Source organism: Lissotriton helveticus, chromosome 4_1 (genome assembly GCF_964261635.1).
Source record: "Lissotriton helveticus chromosome 4_1, aLisHel1.1, whole genome shotgun sequence".
NCBI lineage: Eukaryota > Metazoa > Chordata > Amphibia > Caudata > Salamandridae > Lissotriton > Lissotriton helveticus.
Genome location: NC_136063.1, coordinates 965,397,839 through 965,419,522, shown reverse-complemented (window position 1 = coordinate 965,419,522; position 21,684 = coordinate 965,397,839). Strand labels below are relative to the sequence as shown.

At 47.2% G+C, this 21,684-nt stretch overlaps 1 protein-coding gene and 1 long non-coding RNA gene across 6 annotated transcripts in view; both read right to left on the bottom strand.

The window, feature by feature from the left end:
• RPRD1A (regulation of nuclear pre-mRNA domain containing 1A) overlaps positions 1 to 21,684 on the bottom strand; it is a 346,882-nt gene that overhangs the window by 221,786 nt on the left and 103,412 nt on the right. The window lies entirely within an intron of this gene.
• LOC144828933 (uncharacterized) lies at positions 17,704 to 20,076 on the bottom strand. Its single transcript, XR_013610559.1, has 5 exons — positions 19,743 to 20,076; positions 19,001 to 19,111; positions 18,790 to 18,889; positions 18,599 to 18,688; positions 17,704 to 18,310 (listed from the first exon to the last, which is right to left on the bottom strand). It is a non-coding gene; the product is annotated as an uncharacterized LOC144828933 (long non-coding RNA).

The window sequence follows — 21,684 nt, the reverse complement described above, 5'->3', positions numbered from 1 at the left end:
ACAGGCTCTTGAAACGGTCGTCCCCTGCAAAGGTTTTGTGGGTTCCACCAATGCAGAGAGCTGTATGCGCGACCGGTCACCAACACTAGGTCTGTTAATTGTCCTTGAGCCTGGTTCCACTGCCGTGCTAAGCACTCCTGAAGCGGACGCATGTGTAGTCTCGCGTGAGGGACTATGAAGATGCAGGAGGCCATCATGCCTATCAACTGCATAAACACCCGTGCTGTGAGCGAGTGTTGGGGTCTGAATTTTTGAAACAGTAATAGAATGCTGTTGATTCTTGCTGAGTTTGGCTGCGCCTTTGCTGCCAGAGTGTCTATTGTTGCTCCCAGGTACTGTTGTACATGGGCAGGCTGAAGATGAGACTTTGGGTAGTTTAATGAGAATCCGTGGCTGTGTAGGAGATGAATAGTGCGGGACATGTGGCTGGCACATTGCTGGGCTGACTTTGCTTGGATGAGCCAGTCGTCCAGATAGGGGTAGACGTGAATATGGTTTCTCAGTAGGTGCGCCGCCACGGTCGCTAGGCACTTGGTAAACACCCTGGGGGCTGTTGTCACCCCGAAACTTTTTGCTGCAATAAGTGTATGTGCTCTGCGGACATAGGACGGTGCCTTGGGGGTATGTTGGGTGGAGTGGAGGTTAGCTCTAGACAATACCCGTACTGAATAAGTTGTCTCACCCACCTGTCTGTGGTAATGCTTTCCCAGACTGGCAGGAACTGTTGTAACCTGCCCCCGACCGGTGTTACATGGTCTGGGGGCAGTGACCAGGCGTCACTGTTTATTATTTGCGGAGGATCTGGTGTTGTTATTCCCTCGTCCTCTGCCTTTACTGCTGTTGCCACGGTATCCACCTCTGCTTGTTTTATTATAGGTGGTTTGCGTGCTCCCTTTATTGTATTGAGTCTGCTGGGAAGCCTGGCCTCTTGTAGCTCCTCTGTTATTGGAGCGACGAAAGGAGCCTCCTCTGAATTGTTGTGACTGCAAGGCACCCATAGATTTGGCTGCCTCTGTCTTTTTTAATCTTCTCTAAGATTGTGTCCACATCAGGACCAAATAAAAAATCAGGGTTCACAGGCTGATTTCATAATGTGGTTTGAATCTCAGGTTTTGAGATGCGCAACCAAGCATGCCTTCTGAGCATGACACTTGTGTTGATGGCCCTGGCTGCGGTGTCTGCTGCATCCAGCGCACATTTAATGGATGCATTGGATATCAGTTTCCCCTCCTGTATCAGTGTTTCTGCTCCCTCCTTGTAGACATCAGGGAAATGTTGTAGCAGTTGCTCTAGTGTGTCATAATGCGCCCTATCGTATCTGGCTAATAGGGCCTGTGTGTTGGAAATTCTCCAGATATTAGCTGCTTGAGCAGCTACTCTTTTCCCAGAAGCCTCTAATACTTTAGACTACTTGTCAGGAGGAGGAGCATCACCAGTAGTTTGTGAGTTGGCACGTTTACGAGCATTGGATACCACCAAAGAGTCCAACGGCAGCTGTCCCTTAATGTATGTAGGGTCCACAGGCGCCGGTCTGTATTTTCTTTCAATTCTGGGGTTAACAACCCTTGCTCTTGTGGTTTCCTTGAAAATGTCTCCTGCGTGTTTAAGGACACCCTTTAACATTGGCAATGTTTTAACTGATTTCTCTGAAGTGGAGAAAGTGTCAAACAAGAAGTCCTCTTCAATTGGGTCAGCATGCATGTCTACATCGTGATTTTGAGCTGCCCTTTCTATTAATGCGTTAAACGCTGCTGTATCTTCTGTTGGCGAAGATTTGACAGGATAAGGAGTATCAGGAATAGTTTGTGACTCCCCCCGGTCATTAGGGTCTGTCCAGGCTTGAGTCTGGTCATCCTGATCATTGTCCGCAGGGTAAGAATATTGTTCATCAAAGTCATACCCCATATCCTCATTAGAGCGTGTGGGTGAGTATGCAGAAGTGTCCTGGCCATGGTACCCTACAGCCTCGAAAAGGACAGGCGATGTAGAAGAATCCCTTTTCTTTTTGAGTGGAATTTTATATGATTCCAGAGGATTTTCCGACCTGATCTTTCTTTGATGAACAGTAAGTCTGCCGGTTTCGGAGTCGATAAGTAGCTTCGACTGATTGTCATAGGAGGGCTTCTGGTACAGAACGTCCTCTTCCAGAGGATGACTCCTTTTTCCAAGTGACACCGTCTTGGGTGTTTCGACCCCTGTTTTCGGATCGATCGCCTTAGGGCGTGCAGTTGGGGGCAGCCCGAATTTTATCGGTGGTATAGCGTCTTTAGACAGACTGACCTTTTTCGGTGCCGGCATCGATATAGGACCGACCGACTTTGCCCTGTCGTCGTGCCTTTGGCCTTGCGTCGACTTCGGTGCTTGTGGCGTCGGAGGTGCGCGCTTTTGCCTCGATTCGACTTGCTCCATCGAGGCGCCTTTGTGTTTTGGCTCGAGGGCTTTGACGAGCTGTGGTCTGTCGACTCGGTGCTTCGGATCGAGAATCTTCCGAGCCTGTAGTCCCTGGTTTGTGTCGCTGTCAGTCGACGTCGACCTCGTCGGTTCACCGTGCTTGGCTTTAGCGATGGACTTTAGCGCACCAATCTTCGGCTCGACACCCTTTATGTTCGACCCCGCAGGGTCTTCGACACCTTTTTTTCTTCGTCGGCTCCGACGTGTTCGAACTCTTCGATCCGAAGACTGTTTTCAGCAGTTTCGGTTTCGTTTTTGACTCGGTGGCTTTCGGTTTCTCTTTCAGTAGTGCGACCGATGGCTCGTGTGATGTATTCTTAGCCGGGCCGAGATGCGGGGCTATAGAATGTTTGTCATGATCTTGGCTAAGGCCTTTTGGCGGATGCCTCGACCTGAGCCTTTGGAAGTTTTTCAGTGTCTTTTTCGGGCCCAGTACCCACTGGGCCTGGTTCATCGCTCGAGTCGTCATCGACGGCTCCAATGGGGGACGCGTCGTCCCTTACCTCGTCGACGTTTTCCTCATCGACGTGTTCTTCGTCGTCTTCATAATAGTTGGAGTCGTGCTCCGAACCCGTATCCGACGGCTGGTCTGGATCCTCAGTCTCGACGACCTCATCGTCGTCTTCATCGAAGATATTCACCGGGTCGGGCGCTGGCTTAGTCATTGTTTGTCTCGCTGCATGTCTGAGCCTAAGCGTCTTCTTTGACCGGAATCGAGCACAAGCTAGACAATGGTCTTCATTGTGGTCGGGTGATAAGCACTTGTTGCACAACGGGTGTACATTGACGTGCGGGTATTTAGAGTTACAAAGGGGGCATCGTTTGAACGAGCTCCGTTCCATCGACGATCGGGCCTCTGGTGTCGAAAAGGACACACGGCTCTCTTCGACGTCCTGCTCGAAAGAACTGGAACAAGAACTCGGCACCGATCGAAATAACAATACCGACGACCCCGAAGGCCTTTTGGCCTTGTAGAAAAGTTTCCGAACTTGAGTAAAGAAAAGTACATCCGAACCCAATGGCGGAAAAAAACAATCTGAGGATGGAGAGGATGCCCATGCGCAGTGTAGTCCGGGGGAGGAGCCACCTATCTTGTGATACTTCGAAGACTCTTCCAGGACAACAATGTGCAATCATTCGGACCCAACACTAGGCGGCGATCTATGCACAAGATTTGAATTCAGCAGCCCACATGCCTCGAACACTCTGTTCCTTTCATCTCACCCAGGAGGGTGCAGTTTCCTTCTCTATTCCCACCCAAGCGAAGTTATGGTCTCTCACCGTGAGTGTGTGGGAAGAGAATAAAGTTTCTATTCCTTGCCTGCACTCCGAGGCAGGAAACAGAAGAAGTGTGGATGGGGTTCCCAGGACACTGCACCATTCACTGACCCTAGGGAATGAGGTCCCCGGGTCAAAGTGAGGCTCAGGGAGGGCGGCAGCATGCCCCCTCCCCAAAATTGAAAACACTGCTCTGGTGGATGGGGTCTGTATGAGGCAAAGGGGGCTGCATACTCTCCTCCCTTAAAAAATAAGAATCAACCTGGGGATGGGGTCCTCAGGGACTTAAAAAGGCTCTTTGAAGGGGGCATGCAGGCCCTCTCCCCATTTAATGAAGACCATATCCTGGAGAATGGAGTCCAAAGGGCATACAAATTTCAAGTTGGGGGGTTGCATGCCCCCCCACCCCCAAACAAATAAAAGAACAACCTTCTCCCTAGGCCATCAGCAAGTAGATCAGCAAACATCTGAAGATAAAGAAAAGCCTATATTGATAAAAAACCAAGCACCCTTAAGATGGGCAACAGATCTCTTCTTAATGGGGAATTCATACATTTTACAGAAAATAATTAAATGGTGCAAAGTCTGTAGTGTCACAAAGCCAAATTAATATACAGTTCAGGCCGAATTGCCCTGTTGGAAAACATAACATGTATCGTATCGCACCCATTCGGAATTTTGAGAGAAGAGATTTTTTATTTATTTATTTATTTAAAGTTTTGTATAGCGAGAACATGACCCAGGTAGGTATCAGAGCACTTTACGTTCGTTTAGGTAGACAAAGGAAAATAGCTAGGGGAGAGAAATCAGGGAAACAGTGGGACAATATACAGAAGGTGCAAGATGAAATTGAGGTACACATAGGAAGCAGGTTGGGTGAGAACAACAAGTAGTGCAATATACATCAAGAGCAACAAAGACAGTATACAGTAACTTGGAGGCAATCTGAGCATAGCATCTAGATGTACGCATTGTTCATTAGTAGGGATTTGACTTCCGTTTTGAAGGCAAGTGTAGAGGAAATCAGTCTTGTTTCCACTGGAAGGGAGTTCCAGATTCTCGGAGCGATGCCAGAGAATGTACGATTGTAGGTTTTAAGCCTATTCAATTACTTGGGCTTGAGCAGCAGTGTGCTGGTGCTCCTTGTGAACCTGGAGCCAACCGAGAGCTCCAGCTAGTTTGTCAGGTAGAGTGGGCTGTTGAAGTGTAGTGCTCTATGGGTCATACAAGCAATCTTTAGATGTATCCTTCATTCAAAGGCAAGCCAATTGAGCGATTTCAGGTCCGGTGAAATGTGGTTGGTCTTCTTGGAACCTGTGATGAGTCTGGTACCAGCATTTAGAGATGCTCTGATAGGTGCTAAACTGAGTTTCGTCAGACCGCAGAGTCGCACTGCCATATTCTAGTCTGGAGAGGACAAGTGCTTGCACCGCCAATTTAAAGTCATCTTGGGGAAGGAAGGGTTTGAGTTTACTTAGGATGCTAAGTTGGAAGTTCGCTCCTTTGGTCAATGATCTGATGTGGTCTTGCATATTTAGGTTTTTGTCTAGCACAACTCCCAGCGATTTAGTGGAGTCCACGATGTGAGGTGTGCAGTTGAGGGCGGTGAGGTTACAGAGAAATTTCACCTCAGTGGGGGTTTGCCTAGCGGGTGCAATGAGGATGAATTCCGTCTTGAGGGCGTTTAATTTGAGATGGTTGGAGGTTAGCCAGTTGAGGATTTTGAGAAGGGTTCCGTTGAGAGATTGGATGTCTTCGGGTGAGGAGATTTTCATGTAGAGCTGGGTGTCGTCTGCATACATGTGATATTGGATGTTAGAGGCTTTAAGAATAACAGCCAGTGGTTCCAGAAAAAGGTTGAAGAGTGTGGGGCAGAGTGAGGATCCTTGGGAGACACCAAGTGTGCAGGGACTCGGGTTGGAATGTGACTGGTTGGATTTGACTGTGTGCTGCTGTTGAGGAAAGAGGAACACCTTTTTAGGACCGTGCCGGAGAGCCCCATCCTGTGTTCCAAGAGGAAGAGTAGATTGTCATGCTTGACAGTGTCAAATACCGATGAGAGATCGAGCAGAATTAAACGGCATGCTTCATTTTGGTAGAGTAAAGTGAGAGCGTCGTCTACAACATGAGTGATGGGCATTTCAGTGCTGAGTCCCCTGCGGAAGCCCGATTGGAATAGGTCGAGAAGCTGGAATTGCTCAATGTGTTTGCGAAGTTGTTCATGAACACATTTCTCCAGAACTTTTACCAGGGTGGGTATATTTGTGATTGGGCAGTAGTTTTTCAGGTCAACGGGGTCAGCCGAGGGTTTTTTTGAGAATAGGGAGTACTAGGCCCGCCTTCAAGCAGTCCGGGATCTCACCCTGATGAAGTGAGGCATTGCTGATCTTAGACCAGAGTGGTGCTAGTGAACCTATCATTTCTTTAAAGAAGTTGGGGGGGGGGGGTCGGGGGTCATTGAAGTGATTTGATAGTTTAAGGGTCAAGAGAGTATTGAAGATTGTAATGTCATTGAGGGGAGTGAATTGACTCCATGAAGCATTGTTTGCGAGTGAGAGACAAAGTGACGAGGGCAGGGGTGTGGAGACTGAGGAGTCAGGAAAGGACAAGAGAGTGAGTGCAGCAGACCTTAGATCGGATTCCATTTTTTTCGTTTTTTTGAGGAAGAATTCAGCAACCGCATCGCAGTTTGGTTGCGGGGGAGCTGGGTGCTGAGATTGGGTAGAGGTGTTGGATGGTGACTTAATGAGCCCAAAAAGTCGTTTTGGGCGATTTTTGGCTCTCAAGTTGGTATTTGAAGAAGTTGGCTTTCGCTGTTCTAATGCGTTTGTTGTATCTACTTCTTTTGAATCTTAGAGTTTTTAGAAGATCCGTGGAGGGAGTGGATCTCCACTTGCGTTTAGCTAGTCTAAGACTGCGTCTGTCAGCATTTAGACTGTCATTAAACCACGGTTTGGAGTCCTTTATGGATTTCTTTTTAGTTGAAGGGGGGCCGTATCATTAAAGGCAGATAGCATGGTGTTGTTATAGTGGTCCGTGAGGTCGTGAACGTCAGTCATGTTAGAGGGGGGGCGGAAGGGAGAGATTGCATCGCTCTATGAGCTCATTAACGCTTGTGTTATGGAGCGGTCTTTTCCAGTGTTTTAGTTTCAGTGGTTGAGGAATTTTGTGGGTCCAATTTTCAAGTATCAGAAAGTTAATAAGGAGTATTTTCTGTCCTGTAACTCCAGTTCTGTAGTAGGGGTATCTCTGTTGTAGTCATAATCTAGTGAATAGTCCCGCCCATGTGCGTGGATCCCGGAGCAATCAAAAATAATCTCTTAAGGTGTCGAAAAATGCAGAACTGCACAGACACTTAAGAGAGAATTAAAGACAGATAATGCAGCCTATATCCACAGGCTACACTGTCCAGTACTTCAACTAGAAATTCCACCAAAAATCCACAAACAGCAAAGCCTGTCCAGATTTCCCTTGCTTTAACAGCAAAAACCCTCTGGAATGATAGAGAGGAAGACATGGACAGACAAGCCCCATAGGCTGCCATTATGTGGCTCAAAACAGAATACTGTGCCTTTAAGAGAACTTTCCAGAATCTCACAGTATCCCAGAATGCACTGCAGGTCCCTTTTACTTTCAGTTCTTTTTGAAGGCGTAACACGCCAGGCCTGTAGCATTCCTTACATGAATATCTCTCTCCACCGGGGAGGAGGGCGGGCGCTTATGACTATAACAGAGATACCCCTACTACAGAACTGGAGTTACAGGACAGAAACTACTCCTTCTGTAGTAGGGGATCTCTGTGTATAGTCATAATCTAGTGAATCGAATGGCAAGCCAATCCCCACACCAAAGCGGCGGTGGAGAAAAGAGAAAACACCACTACTGTGCGAATAGATTTCGCAGCAAAGCCTGCCCAACCTGAGCGTCTGCTCTGGCATCAGTGTCCAGGCAGTAATGCTTAGCAAAGGTATGGACCGACTTCCAAGTGGCCGCCTTGCAGATTTCTGCAATTGGAACATTACGGAGCAAAGCAGTCGTGGCAGCTTTGCCCCTGGTGGAATGAGCCTTAGGTTTACCCCCTAAGGTCTTACCAGCTTTTTGGTAACACAACTGTATACAGGACACAATCCACCTAGAAATGGACTGTTTAGAGGTAGCAAGACCTGTCCTGACTGATCCATAATTGATAAACAATTGGTCTGACCTACGAATATCCTTGGTTTTATCCAGATAACATTTCAACACCCTCCTGACATCCAGGGAATGCAGGGACCTTTCCGCTGGAGAGGAAGGGTTCTGAAAAAACGTAGGTAAAGTTATGGTCTGGTTAACATGAAAGTCAGATATAACTTTAGGAAGAAATTTAGGGTGAGTACGCATAACAACCTTAGCAGCATGAAATACAGTATAAGGTTCTTGGCAACACAACGCCTGAATTTCACTCACCCTGCGGGCCGATGTAATGGCCACGAGGAACGCCGCCTTCCAGGACAGGTGCTGCAACAAAGCCTTATTGATAGGTTCAAAAGGCTCCTTCATCAATCTGGACAGCACCACATTCAATTCTCATGAAGGCGAAGGAAGCCGGACAGGAGGGAACACTTTCTTCAAGCCTTCCAAAAAATCTTTGATCACTGGGATCTGAAAGAAGGAAGTCTGTGAAGGGCATTTCCTGTAGGCAGTCAAAGCAGCCAGATGAACCTTAATGGAATGGACATTAAGGCCAGACTGCGACAGATGTAGAAGATATGGAAGGATGACATCTTTCTTACATGTCGTCAGGTCATAGTTCTTGGACTTGCACCAGATGCAAAACCTCTTCCACTTGTAAGCATAAGAAGTCCTAGTGGAAGGTCGCTTAGCCTCCTTCAGTATGTCCATGCAATCTTTTGGGAGATTCAGATGGCCATATTGCACTATCTTAGGAGCCATGCCGCCAAACTCAAAGACGAGAGGTTGGGGTGCAACATCTGCCCCCAGAACTTCGTGAGAAGGTCCAGCCTGCACGGCAGCCGCATGTGAGGAAGGAGAGACCGGTGAAGCAGGTCTGTGAACCACCACTGTCTGAGCCATTCCGGGGCAATCAGTATCATCCGCGCCCTGGACTGGGACAGTTTGATGAGCACAGTCGTAATCAGGGGAATGGGTGGAAAAGCGTACAGAAAGCTGTTCGACCAGTTGATCCATAACGCATTCCCCAGCGTCCCCGGCTGGTAGTACCTGGAGGCGAAGTCTCGGCATTTGCTGTTTTCGGCAGTGGCGAACAGATCTACGTCTGGAGTTCCCCGCCTTGCGAAGACTTCTCCTAGTACTTCGTCGTTTATGACCCATTCGTGGTTTTCCTGAATCAGTCTGCTCAGTGCGTCTTCCTGAATCAGTCTGCTCAGTGCGTCTGCCTGAACATTCTGCACACCTGGCAGATGGGTAGCCGTGATCGTCAGTCCTCTGGCTAGAAGCCAGTGCCAGATCGCCTGCGCCTCCTGCGACAGGGTGCACGATCTCGAGCCCCCCTGCTTGTTGAGGTAATACATCGTGGTCGTATTGTCCGTTTGCACAAGCAGAGAGTTGGTCTGGAAGGACGGAAGAAAGGCCTTCAGCGCCAAGTGAACAGCTCTGAGTTCCAGGAAATTGATGTGGTACGTGGACTCCATCTGGGACCACGTCCCTTGAATCTGAAAGTCTCCGGGGTGCGCCCCCCAGCCGTGGAGAGACGCATCCGTCACGATAGTCTGCGTGGGAATGTCCTTGTGGAAGGGAACCCCTCTCAGGAGATTCTCCGCCGAACACCACCACTTCAGACGCTGAAGCGCATGCAGAGACAGTCGTATCCTGTCGTCCCAAGATCCTTTCCTCTGATCCCACTGATCCTCCAAGCACTCCTGCAATGGTCTCATGTGCAGCCGTGCGTGTGGCGTGAGGAAGATACAAGAGGCCATCAATCCCAGTAGAGAAGACACCGTCCTCACTGTTGTAGATGGAGTGGTCATAAGAGCCTGAGCCTTCCGAAGGAGTGATAATCGTCGCTCCTCCGAAGAAGACACGCTTGCTGACAGCGTATTGATGGAGGCTCCCAAATACTGTATGCACTGGACCGGAGTCGGGACAGACTTGGACATGTTGATGTGCAACCCCAGCTTGTTCAAGAGAACGCACGTCTTCTGGAAGTGTGCTTGAGCTTCCGAGAAGGAGGAAGCCTTGATCAACCAATCGTCCAGGTACGGTTAGTCAAACATCTTGTTCTTCCTTAAGTGCGCAGCTACCACTGCCATGCACTTCGAGAATGTTCTGGGTGCAGACTTCAGTCCGAATGGCAGTACTGTGTACTGATAATGATTGGCGCCGACTTGGAATCGCAGGAACTTCCTGTGTTTGTTTGCAATGGGCACATGGAAGTAAGCATCCTGTAGGTCTACAGCACATAGCCAGTCTCCCTGTTGCAGCGGAGGATACATCTGATGCAACAACAGCATGCGAAACTTCTCTCTGCGAATCCACTTGTTTGCTTGTCGCAAATCCAGAATGGGCCTGAACTCGTTCTTGTCCTTCTTGCGAACCAGAAAGAACCGGGAGTACAGACGTCTTCCTCTTCTAGACAGAGGTACGTCTTCTATAGCCCTTTTCCTTAACAGGATATCTGCCTCCGCCTGGAGCTCGCGCAGTTGAAACTGCGAGCTGACCGGCGGAATTGATGGAGGCGGGCTGGTGAACCGAAGACTGTATCCATTGCAAACAATATTCAGCACCCACTTGTCCTGAGTAATTTTTCTCCACTCTGCCAGAAAACATTGAACGCTTCCCCCCACCGGAGCGGGTAACGAATGTAGGGGAAGTAACCGCTCAGGGTCGAGACCCAGCCGGGCCTTTGTTCGCTGTAGAGGACTGCTGGCCTCCTCTACCCTTCTGGAAGGGCCTCCGGAACTGCTGCTGTTGTTGCTGCCGCTGTCCCGAAGCCTGTCCTCGCCCTCTACCCTGTGCCCCGAACCGTCTCTGGAACGGGAGGTAGACCACCTTTTCTTTGGGCTTCTCCAAGCCCACAGCCGTCAGAGTCTCGCCCTCCGCTTTCATGCGGGCCATCTCATCGTCCGCATGTTTGCCGAACAGGGTTTCCCCCGAGAAGGGCAGATTGGCCACTCGCTGCTGGGCCTCCGGCTTGAGTGACGTGAGCCTGAGCACAGCATGGCGTCGCTGGTTGATCCCATGACAATACCCATGGGCCGCCAAAAGACATCAGCGGCCGCGCTGATGACCTGGTTTGAAACCAGCATCCCTTCCTTCTGGATCTCCAGGAAATCCTCCCTCTTATCTCGTGGCAGGAGTTCCGTGAACTGCTGGAGGGATTCCCACAGGGTACGATCATAACGCCCCAGCAAAGTCGCATCGCTAGAGGCCTTCATGGCCGTAGATGCCGTCCCACAGGCCTTCCTGCCAGCTGAGTCGATCCATCGGCTCGCCTTATCAGGAGGCACGGTAGAAGACGGAGAGGTAGAGTGTTGTTTCCTGGCTGCCGTCACTATAACGGAGTCCGGAATCGGGTCTATCCGCAGAAAGGCCAGGTCGGAATCCGGGGCCCTGTACTTCTTCAGAAGCCGGGATGGAGCGGCTTTCGTCACTGCAGGCGTGAGGAACAGCTCCTTCGCAGGCTCTACCAATCCTGGTACGTGCGGTAGTAAAGGACGAGACAAATGCTTCTTATGCAGCATCTTGAAGATCACGGACATCGTAGGTGTTGGAGCCGTCACCGTGATTCCCAATTTTGCTGCACCCCTCAGGAGGACATCCTGGAACGTACTGATATCGTCCACAGGAGACACACTCGTCCCCGGCTGTCCGACAAAGTCGGGGAGTAGGACCTGGTCCTGGAAGAGTCCGTGCAGGACCGTGATCCGCGCCTCTTGTGGCACCGTCTTGACCTCGTGGAGGATCTGTGACGACTGCGCGATCTCCCCTTCCGTCCGGAGCGGGATCGCGACCTCCTTGGCTTCGGTCGCCCCGCCGGTTCGACCGGGTGACTTTGGCTTGGCTGGGGCCCTCGGCCGAGGGGTCACCTTAGGAGGAGTCGGAAATCGTGGTAATGAACCTGTCCTCGAAGGAATCGGAGGAGGCTTGTCAGCCGGCAGCTGAGGTTGAGGTTGAGGCTGAGGTTGAGGCTGAGGCTGAGGCTGAGGAGGCGGAAATGGAGGCGGGGTGGGAGCCCGCGGAGGAAGTCCTCTTGGCAACGGAGGAGGATGAGGAGGAGTAACTGTCTTCGGCCTAGCAGGGGTATACACAACAGAGTACACTGAGCCGGTGACCCTCCCTCCTTACTAGGCTGGGACTTTGGAAAGACTCCCAAAGGCACTTGACGCCTGTCAGACTGACTCCTGGCACCAGAACTCCTTCTACGCCTTCTCGGCGTCGAAGAACGGCGACCCGGCGGCGAGCGTCGGCCCCTCGACGTCGAGCTTCTTCTCCTCGACGGTGAGCGCCCTTTCTTCGACGTCGAATGCCTTCGCCTCAACGGCGACCTCCTTCGCCTCGACGGCGATCTCCCGTGCCTCGATCTTCTCCTCGACGTCGAGGAGCCCCTCGACGACGACCTTCTCCTCTTCGACGACGGCAAACGGCGGTGTCGCCATGACGGCGAGCGCCGACGCCGGTCCACCTCTCGACGTCGAGTCCTCGACGCCGCCGCCGAAATCGTCACCGGAGACCTCGACGGCGGTCTGTTCAGTTCCCTCGACATCGAACGTTGACGCCGCTTCGACCCGGAGCTCCGGGGATACGGGGAACAGACTGCAGTTATCCCTCTCGACGCCGTAGTCGGTGCAATCGACACAGACGGAGAATGGGGACGCTTGCTGGTCTTCCTGCCCCTGGGGAGCCCCCCAGAGGCCTCAGCATGGGCAGATGAAGCACCTCCAGACCCACCTGTGCCTTCAGCCTTCTGTCCTCCAGGCCCTGAAGTCTGATCTTCATTCTATCCCTCAGGGTCCTGCCAGAAAAGCCCTGACAAATGTCACACTCCTCTGGGACAGGAGAAGAGGGAAGGCAGATCATACACACCTCGTGTGGGTCCGATTTGGCCTTCTTCCTGGAGCACTCTGGACATTTGTCGAATAATGCAGGCATATTGACAATCAAAGAGTGCACCAAAAGACAAACGGGAAGAAAACCCACTAAAGTACTTCAGAAAAGTACTCTAATAACTTGAAAAAAGTGAAAAAATCACCAATAAACCCTTGAAAAGGGAGAGCTCAATGCTCCAGGGTCCTGCTTGCAGGAGCCGGAAAAAAGAACTGAAAGTAAAAGGGACCTGCAGTGCATTCTGGGATACTGTGAGATTCTGGAAAGTTCTCTTAAAGGCACAGTATCCTGTTTTGAGCCACATAATGGCAGCCTATGGGGCTTGTCTGTCCATGTCTTCCTCTCTATCATTCCAGAGGGTTTTTGCTGTTAAAGCAAGGGAAATCTGGACAGGCTTTGCTGTTTGTGGATTTTTGGTGGAATTTCTAGTTTAAGTACTGGACAGTGTAGCCTGTGGATATAGGCTGCATTATCTGTCTTTAATTCTCTCTTAAGTGTCTGTACAGTTCTGCATTTTGACACCTTAAGAGATTATTTTTTGATTGCTCCGGGGTCCACGCACTTGGGCGGGACTATTCACTAGATTATGACTATACACAGAGATCCCCTACTACAGAAAATGATGGTCAGAACAGTCACAGGGTAGAATGGATTCGAGATGAATGGAGTTGGGGTTGGAGATGAGGAGGTCCAGTGTCGAGCCTAAGTTGTGAGTGGGGCTGTCGCAAAATTGGGTCAGAGATAGGTCGGTTAGGAAGTTTGTGAGGGCTGTAATTACCTGATCGTGCCGGTCATTCCAGTGGAGATTGAAGTCACCGAGGAAGATCTGGGGGGAGCGTCGGCCTAGGTTGGAGGAGACGGTTTCCATAACTTGTTCTATAAGATGGAGGTTATCACACGGGGTGGAGCATCATCCTTCACAAAAGGATCAGTATTGGTGAGTGCCCGGACTATCTTAGCATTAAAATCCCCATCTACCATCATAATGAAACATTTCAACCAAGATGACTGGGAGAAAGGGCTCCTTGAGGGGTCGTACGAGGAGGATCCCTACCGGAATTATTAATAAGAGGTAAAGGGGTTCCCTGGACTCCCCTTACATTATTAGGCATGTTGCTGAGTTATGGGAATTCACCGTCCATCCACACGTGTGTCAAGGTAGTGAGGCATGCACCATACACACTGGACGCACCCCTGTGGGCGATTCCACCGTTCGCTAAGATCGCAGAATCAATGACAATCCGCAAATGGAAGACAAGGGGTTGCCCGACAATGGGAATTTGTACCATAACGGCCAATTTAGAACGAAGGAGGATAAGGTGGCCTCCTTTGATTTGGGCAGAGGACAGTATTTACAATACGCAAAGATCTCCTGAGTAGCCAGTGGACTATGGCCGACTTTCCTGTAGAAACCCCCGGTAACGAGAACCTTGCAAGTAATGATGTACATGGCGCAAGGACGGCATATGATAAGCCATCTACACAAGGCAATGAGAAGAGGCGACAGGTGAACACATGACAGAAAGAATGGAGTAGAATATATGTAACGGTAAAACAGGGGTGCTCTAATGCCAGTTTTAAATTGATACAATATAATTTTATTCACAGAGCTTACCTCACTCAGAAAGTACTGAGAAAAATATATCCAGAACGATCCAGCGAGTGCTCTAGATGCCAACAGGTGAAGGCGGACTTCCTGCGAGTGGTGTGGTCATGCCCGATAGTGGTAACATTTTAGGAAGAGGTATTGCAGCATATACAAGCAGCCTCGGGATGGGAGGTCCCCAGGGAGGTAAGGATAGTCTTTTTAGGACGTCTCCCAACACCAGGAGGTGGAGTAGAAAGTTTGTGCTGTTGGGTTTAACACTAGCAAAGAGACGTTTAGCGATTGAGTGGTGAAAACCGGCACTCCCGAAGAGTGAAAGATGATTGAAGGAAATGTGTGAATGGGCAACGGCCGAGAGAGTGTGAATGAAATCGGTCCCGAGGGACGACAAACTAGAAGGGGACCTCCAAGCGTGGTCGGTAATGATAGCTGACCTACAACTCCCATCTGCGGAGTAGAGAGAAAGGGAGTCAAAAACACATGTAAAACGGCTGAGCAGACCGCCATTCAAGGTAACATAGATGCCCGAAAGAGGGGTGGGGGGGGGGGGGGGAGTTAAGGCGAATTGCTGGCACTGTACATACTTTACAAGTACAAGTAATATGGATTCATACTAGGGAGGGAGGTTGTGGAACGACAGCTTGCTGCATCAGGATAACATGTATTACATCAAAGGTTGTATAAGAATGTTTAAAGTGTAGTAGTCAACATACCCATTGGGTACAATGATGCATGTGCTATTCAGGACATTGATTCCCTATGTGCTATTGAAATGCCAATAAAGTTGTTTAAAAAATAAATAAATAATGAAACATTTCGCTTTACAAAGGGCTCTACCCTCCATTTCTAGCAGCACCTTGAAACTCTTGTTTCCGCCCAGAAAAAAAGGTTCCTGCGCCCAAGTTTCCTGTAACATGGTCACATCATACTGTGTGATTATGTCAAGCCATTCTGCATCCATCAGTTTAGATCGAATACCTGCAATATTCCAACTAATAATTCTTAAATCAGGGCCTTGTATTTGACTCTCATTAGTTGCGGCTGGGCTCATCGACAAGGGCCGTTTCTCATTCACACAATTTCCAAGAGCATTAGAATGATCAGGGAGTCAATCGTTGTTATCCAAGCTTGTCTACGGAAAAAACCTGTTAGAAGTAGAAATAGGGCGCCCTTCTTGGGTTCTCCTGAATAACAATAGTCTCTCCTCGAGAGAAAACTGCAGGTGCCTATAGAAAAACCCTAGCGGCACAATACCTAACCTCATTTCAAGTGGGTGTTTTATATTAAAGCTTTGAAGCAATCGCTTCACCAGGGAGGGATATCCGCAATTAATCACCACACAGTCCTCCCTACATGTTTCCTAGCATGTTTTTTTAATCTAATTTCAAGACCTAAATAGAATATCACCTTAACTTTGATTTCTTTTCAGCTTAAAAAAAAAAAAATGTTGAATCCTATTCGCACTTGAGGGTATACTGAACCTATTCAGGCAACCTACAGTCATGCGCGCTGCACACAGCCATTGGCTGCGTGCAGTGGCAGGTTGGCCATGCTGCACCCAACCCTGCCACGCACATCGGGGGATATGCAACAAAGCCTGCAGCCTACTCCACCACTGCGTCCAAACCACATTTTGGATTTTTTTGGGTACCAAGCTATTTCCACATTACTTGCCATGCAAGATGCCGCCTCATGGTAACACAACCATGGGGAGAAAGCTTGTATGTGGCTCTCAGAGTACCGTGGTACCTCATGAGAGAGCCACCCTAGGTTGTGTGTGAGTAGCGCAGTACTTTAGGCTCAAAATGATTTCTCCTCTTTGAAGGTGGAGGGGTCTTCTGAGTCATCCGTACAAGTGCTGGTGGGTTAGGGTGTCCCTACCTTGCCTCCTTATGCCCTTTTCATAAATACTTTTTCAGGCCCTGGGACTGCGTCCCAGAGTCCTATAATGGAGACTGCAACCTTCTCTTCAGAGCTGCAGTAAGCTAATTAGATAATCGTCGCCATAGCATGGCACTATTGGAGCCTGAATGCTTTTACTAAGATGAAGACTGAGCAAAGAAACTGCTTCACCATTTCCAACTACAAAAGACCCTCATCCAAAAATGGAGAGAGAAATCAGGCTTTGCGGTTCTTGAAACATAGTAGGACTTGCCGAAGTTACCCAGAGTCATCATACCAAGCCCAGAAGAAGGTACTAGACAAGCTTCATCAAAACAGAGATTGGAATAAGGGCATACCTCCACCAGTTAAACTGCAGACAACCATTATATCTAAATGAACGCAGGGCTCTCTATAACCCAAGAAAAAAAAAAAAAGGAGAGGGCGTATAGATCACCAAAGGAAGGCCTCCTGAACAAATCTTGTACACTCCTACACGAAGGCTCAAATGCGTTGACATCTACCTGCAGAACAAATTATCAAAGAGGGGGTTCATCCTGAAACACTAAACAGTTAAAGGGGTATGAATATACTGTAGAATAAGGTCCTGATGCTTCCCTCTAAACGGAGTTACTCATTCAGTACGAACTACTGAGCTCTTGAAAACAAGGCTCCCCACCTGCCGATCTTTAAATCAAGACATTTATGATCTAATACAAAATACTCCAGTAATAAGATTTTAAGCCCAGTAAAAAACTGTTTTAATAGGATTCAAGACTCCTGATTAAATCTTGGCAGAAACACTTGGCAATAGACTAGATTCACAGGGGTGGCAGATGTATTAGCATTTCTTTTTATTAACAAAATGTACTTTTATTACAAAAATTCTTATTTGTAAGATCAATGGTTAATATGGTTTTATATGGTACTGTAATGAAAGATATTGGTAAATAAATACCTTCCGATGGCAAAAAGAAAAAGGGTCATACATCAGTTTTCTAACTAGGTATTCAATTTAAAAACGGTTGAGCTGTGTTAGACTGGGCTTTTTCAGCAGGTTTACACCCAGACTTTGTTTTTTAGCTTCCTGTTTTTTTTCCTTGTTGTTGTTGGTTTTAGGACTCTTGGTACTTGACCACTGCTATTCAGTGCTTAAGTGCACATGCTCTTAATGCAAATTGTGTTTATGGATTGGTGTTTCCATGATTGGCTTTTTTGAATTACTACTAAGTCTCTAGTACAGTGCGCTGTGTGTGCCAAGGGCCGGTAAATCAATTGCTACTAGTGGGCCTACAGCACTGATTGTGCCACCCACACTGCAGTGTCTGTAAGCAGGTATTACAGCCATGTCGGAAAGCGAAAATGATGGGACCCCCTCAAAAGAGATAAGTATAGGCCAGGGAACAGAGGGGAAAAAATAACCAATAAGAGAAAAAGTTCCCTCCTAGGCCTCAGTTATTCCAGATCTGTATTAATCGTATTCTTTATATAAAAAGTGACAGAGTTACACCAACCACATTTTTTTCTCATTTTTTTCAAAAATATATATCATTTATTATTTTCATAATTTATACTTTGAGGTATTAGCATTACTCTCACAAATATGATACAAAATTAATTATTTGGAAACACCAAAGAAAGTTAAATCACAAAATCCATATAACAAGAATACATTATTAACACAATATATACAACAGGAAAAAGAAATCACTATTTACAAAAACATTGTACATAAACCGCAAAAAATTAATTTCATTTACAAAAAGAAGGAAGAAAAAACAAATCATGTGTCCCAAAAGGTTCTCATCCACACAAACAACTAACACACTCATGCATACACATTCACAAATACTCCAAATGTAAAAAGGTAGCTGGGTACTAGTAGACAGGGAGACCCCTGTCACTAGGACGGTCTCAACCAGAATATTGAGACCCGCACTCTGGTAGTCGACGCGCGTTTCGGCGGCTCTATGCCACCTTCCTCAGGACCTTTTCCCAGATGAACTGCAACCCAGTGAGACCAAAGGGGACCTAAAAGATATAATGACAGTGGTTGTAGGTGCTGTCACCAAGCAAGAATTGCAAAAACCCACAGATTATTAGCAAGATAAAAACAGATTGTTGACACCAATCCCAACTTAGTAACGCACCACTGTCAAACTCCACAACAGAATGCATTAATGTCAATCTTACAATGAGGTGATGCAATAAATCGTACGAGTTTCGTCATGGTACAAACCCTAATGCCCATATATCAGGACCTATTCAAAAAATTCCACAATGGTCAAAAGTGGCAAGGAAAGGACAAAAAACACTCACACCGTGAGGGCTTGGTATGTATTCAAGTCTTGGTGTGTATTCAAGTACGTGGCTGTATCACAGGTATAAGGATTCTCTTTCTATTCATTCCTATAACAGTAAGAGAATCAGGGACATTTTATTAAGAATCATAGTCCAATGGTCACTATACATGTGACTCATGAGTGCTACAGCCCAGGGCCATACCTTACCTCATTCTCCAGAGATGGGTGTCTCTCCAAGAATACCCAATTGGTAAGAACCCGATGTCGCCCAATTATAAAGCTTGATCCGTGGATTAATTGAGATTGACTGTACCATAAAGAAAAAGAGAAGGCAAAAAGTGGACCATTGATGGTCTCTATATGAAATCAAGCAACAGAGAGTCCATAGATTACATGTATAGAGGTAAATGGTACCCACCTATAGTTAGTAAGCAAAATTGCTTACATATTATGTCAGGAAATTCCTTAGTTTGTAAGACAAGAGCGTGTCTTTCCGTTTCCGACCTGAATGCCCACCGAGGAGGATTCTCTAAATAAAGAGTAAGATGGAGACTTTTAATAAGTGTGTAGTCTCTTTCTAAACACACATGTCGATTATATTACTTTAAGAGACACTAACTCCTCCCTAATGCGAGTAATCAGAGTAATCAGGTTTCAATTGCAAGACTCCCTTTTACCAGTTAATTCACTCTCCGTTGTGTCTTGTAAAACGCTTCCGGACAGAATAGGAGTCTCACGACTAACGCGGAACCAGGATAGCATTACTCAGGGTGAGGACACCCTATATACATAAAACACACAAACGGTGTAATAACATTTCTCAGGGTACGGGTACCTGACCTATATAAAGCACGCGGAAGGTGTAATATCCGCCTACGCTAACTTGACTTAAAACATGTAGATCGGCATAACGTTCGTATTAAAACAAAGTCCTGCATAAACACATGAACCAAGAGGCCCTTGCCATATATGTCCGAGAACTGGACATTAAGTCCGACAAAGATGCCGCGATACCACGAGACATGTCCCCAGCATGTTCACTAAAAGCGTATTCTAAATAAGGGTCAGAGCTAACTTTCCATTAGACGCTAGGCTCGAACAAATGTCAGTTCTAAGCATGTTCTTACTCCTAACATAAGGTAAACCTAAAGAGCCCTTACCGCAAATGTGCACAAAGTGCACGGTAAAACCGGAACGCCACGGTCAACGACGACATCGGACAGAGCCCTGATGCAACCCGGAAGTATTTGTAGAGAAAGTATGAATTATCGCGATATCCCAGGGAGTGGGCAGATCATGGAAACAGAGGCTGGACTCAATCTAGTTACTCTCCGTTATATCGATACGTGATGTAAACACAGAACAATTATGAAGGCGCCTATGTATGAGCAAACTCGGCGTCCACAACAAAAAAGACAAAAACTGAAATAAACTCAGTTCTTCGCCATTATGTGGGCACGTGGTGTAGACAACGCGCGGTGGTCAAACAGAAAGGCGGACTCCTACTCTTGATATAACTAGGGCTCCGCAATAGCACAAAAACTGCGCCATCTTGGAAAGTTGTCATACTGCCCAGGGATGCAATAAAGTTGCCAAAATCGGTCAGATTGCCAAAAGTCGTCTGGTGTCAGAGTCCAAATTCCTTTGCTACAACTCCACGTCCAAAACGGTAAAGAGTAAATAATTCATAAAGACAAGAGACTCGGGTGGATCAACTTCTCTACCATTTCACGGGCACATCCACTAACATGTGATGTAAATAGGAGTCCGCAATAGCACAAATCCTGCGCCATATTGGAACGGTTTCATGCTGCCCAAGGAGAAGAACGTAGTTGCAGAGGTCGGTAAGCTCACGATCAGACTCCCCTGATCTCATAAAAAAGTTTTCCCAGCTGCAAACCCAAGAGGGGCTGTACCTAGTATGATACATCACCTCAATGTTAGAGGCTCAACTACAAAACAATGTGTGAAGCCAGTGTGAAGACTTGATTAGAAACAAATCCTCCAACCATGTTGTTAATGTTGTCCTTCTTATCATAAAGTACAGAAGAAACAACAATCCGGACAAGTCACTGTCACCAGTTATAAGCCCATTAAAATCAAATATGGACTTCAATCCTGTTGGGAAATCACAAAGGCTACCCAAATTTACAGGTTGATATGACTGTAACCTGAGCTATATACACGGACTCAGATCTATTACCGAGTGATATACCAGGAAATTTCCTCATTGAGGCCGTGTCGCACGCAATCCAATTGGTATATCCAAAAGGTTTCCCTTTTCTTGCGTGTAATGTCTACCATTTGGCCTAATTTTGGTTGCACTTTCTCCAAAATGCACCATTTGATCTCTTGTTCATCATGGTTCATTTCGAGGAAATGCTCCACCAAGGGGGCTGACGTTCTCTTTGTTCTTATCGCCGATTTGTGCTCACTGAAACGTACCCGAAATTCTCGGCCGGTCTCACCTACATAGGCAAGTCCGCAGCTGCAGAATAGAATGTATATGATGTTTTTACTGCGGCAGTTGGTCAAGTGACGCAGCTTGACACTCTTGTTGTTATATTCTACAGTTTCTGAGACAATAGCAGAGTTACAAGCGTGGCAGGAGCCACACCTGTGGTTGCCCAAAATGATGGGGAGCCCCGGAATAGGGCAAAGGCCTTCCGTAGGGGGTCTTTTACATTTGGAGTATTTGTGAATGTGTATGCATGAGTGTGTTAGTTGTTTGTGTGGATGAGAACCTTTTGGGACACATGATTTGTTTTTTCTTCCTTCTTTTTGTAAATGAAATTAATTTTTTGCGGTTTATGTACAATGTTTTTGTAAATAGTGATTTCTTTTTCCTGTTGTATATATTGTGTTAATAATGTATTCTTGTTATATGGATTTTGTGATTTAACTTTCTTTGGTGTTTCCAAATAATTAATTTTGTATCATATTTGTGAGAGTAATGCTAATACCTCAAAGTATAAATTATGAAAATAATAAATGATATATATTTTTGAAAAAAATGAGAAAAAAATGTGGTTGGTGTAACTCTGTCACTTTTTATATAAAGAATACGATTAATACAGATCTGGAATAACTGAGGCCTAGGAG